Source organism: Squalius cephalus (genome assembly GCF_949319135.1).
Source record: "Squalius cephalus genome assembly, chromosome: 5".
NCBI lineage: Eukaryota > Metazoa > Chordata > Actinopteri > Cypriniformes > Leuciscidae > Squalius > Squalius cephalus.
Window position 1 is genome coordinate 45,493,799 of NC_137126.1, and position 2,686 is coordinate 45,496,484.

Sequence of the window (2,686 nt, forward strand, 5' to 3'; positions counted from 1 at the left end):
GCTATAAGACCATCTGCCCAAATACGGATTAGAGCTCCTCTATCATCTAGTACACTTTCAGAATCCTCCACTATTCCACTGTACGTGGCAGCTGCCTGAGAAAATCTTTCAGTGTATTCACTTATAGTCTCTCCTTTCTTTTGTACACATCTAGTAACTTTTGACCAGTCTATTTTGGGTCCTAAGAGATTCTTTAGGATTTTCAAAACACCTTCTTTCAAATCGCCTTTACTGGCATGTTGTAGTTCAGACGTAACAGCAGACTCAAAACTGTTGAATTCAGATTCAGTTAGAATTTGTGACATTAGCTGTGTAACTTCTGGCAACGACATGTTGTAAAGACGCATTTTACTTATCAATGCTCTTCTAAATTCAGAAAATTCTGTGCGTGCTGAGGGTAAGCTCTGGGATAGTCTCTCGATATCTTTGGGTCCTAGCGCTTTGGCAACAGTTTGTACTTGGACAACAGAAGAGTTGAGAGGAACACTTTCAGTTCCCTCAATTCCCTGAGACCTTCTCCTAGCGCCAAACACCTTCACTGAATCTACTGGCTTATCAGTTACTGATTGGATGGCTACATCTGTTTCAAAAAAAGCTTGTAAGTCAGGGTAAATGTTATCTGGCTGACTAACTTCTACATCAGTTTTTTCTATAGCTTTGTTGCGGCTCAATTTCTTAGTCAACGAAGATATTCTAGCACGTAGCTCATTTACCTGTTTCTCTAGCTCTGAGTTGCGCTTAGACTGTTCTGTGGCTTTTGCTAAGACATATTCTCGGTGGCAACAAACAATGGCTTTCATATGGTTTTTGCGGATGCTTGCTCCAAGCACCTTTTTACACTCATCTACTGACCAAGTTTTGTCTGGGTGAATTTCATATTTCTGAGTTAGTTCCTGTCTAACTTTTTCAGTGACAATAAGGTCCATTTGTTCTCTTAACATATTTTTGAATTCGCTTTCTGACCACGATGGAGTCGCAAAGCCACCTTTTTCCGTTGTGGGGATCAGTCTGGCATTTTTTCTAAACATTTCTGTGAGTTTTCTTTGTTACCACACAATAAACAAAAAAACTAAAACTTCTCTCTACTGTCTACAATAGAGGGTACACTTGTTAACACAGCTTAACTATTGTTAACTTTCCAAATGACCAACACTTCACACTTAACCTCCCTGCCTACAAAAAAACAGAGGATAAACCAAAATAACTAGCACGTAAAGCTAATTCTTCTCTGCCTGAAGCAAAGGATAAACCAAAATATTAGCACATATGCTAAAATCTTCCCTGCCTACAAAAAAACAGAGGATCAACCGAAAATAACTAGCACGTAAAGCTAATTCTTCTCTGCCTAAAGCAAAGGGTACACAATATTAACCTGTAATGTTAATCTTCCCTGACGGGCAGAGGGTATCTTTCATCTCTAAACAAAACTTTTTTTAGAGGATAACTTAGTTAACAAAACCCTGCAGCTGTCTGTTAACTCTTCTCTGAACGGCGCAGAGGAAAAAACACATATACTGGTCTGTAGCGGTTCTTTGAATGGAGTGAAAACTCACCAACCCTTGGTAGTAAAGGAAGATTCTGTAACTCAGTCAGGCTTTGAGATCTTTGAGCTTGAAGTTTCAATCTGGAGGAAGCTGGAAAGATTCAGTCTGGTAATCTTTGTTTAGCTGGAAGTTTCGCTCTGGATTCCAAAAGATGCAGTCTGGAAAGCAGATCTTTTGTTGAGCTTGCTGTTTCAATCTGGATTCAGGTCTTTGAGCTTGAAGTTCTTTGAGTTTCCTTTTTCTCCATCCGGGTCCACGGCACCAAGTTGTTGTGAACTTAGAATCGAAAGACCAGGAGACTTGTTTCTTCAGCAGGATTCTTTATTGAGAACACGAGCTGTCGGTAGCTGCAGTCACCAAGTCTGACGTGAAATGTTCTCTTACAGTTTATATACATTTAGGGGCAGGAACCGAAAAAGACAGTTTTTCTAGAAAAAAACTTAGGAACCGGTTCTAGACTGGGAGCATTGCCCACCCTAATCCACTCAGCATATCTATTCAAACACTGAGACCCGAGTACAGGACTGGCTGGACTTTCTTGCTAAAACACAAACTCCAAGAGTTTCAGTAAAACAGGACTGACCAGAGTCTTTTGCTAGAAAACTCTGATAATCATAATTTATACCTAACCTTAACATGCTAAATTCAATGTAAACCTATATTAAACATTTTAATAAATATGCTTTCCCACACTCTGTAGAAAATAGTTCGGTTCTTATTCCAAGAATGTAAGTGCAATCAAATCAATAACATTTTTGAATATTAAGTGTCCTCAAACTAATCAAGACAGAGATGACAGTAGCAAGGAACCCAAACTCCATCAGGTGACAGAAATGGAGAAAAAAAAAAACCTTGGGAGAAACCAGGCTCAGTCGGAGGACCAATATGGTGTGATTATGATTCTAGGCTGCATCACAAGTTAAAATTGTGGACTGATATCATTCAAAAAAATGTAATCAAATTCCTTCTGTGTCAGAATCAGAGTACATCACGCCGGCATATGAAGGTGGAGGAGTTGAAGCTGGCCATGGCGTCTGTGCAGAGGTCTTCTCTGGTTCTCGTGTGCAGAGGATGTGTCAATCTTGTGTCTCATTGTTTACAGTCTGAAAGTGCTTATAGTCAAGAATGAGGCCACTATATTT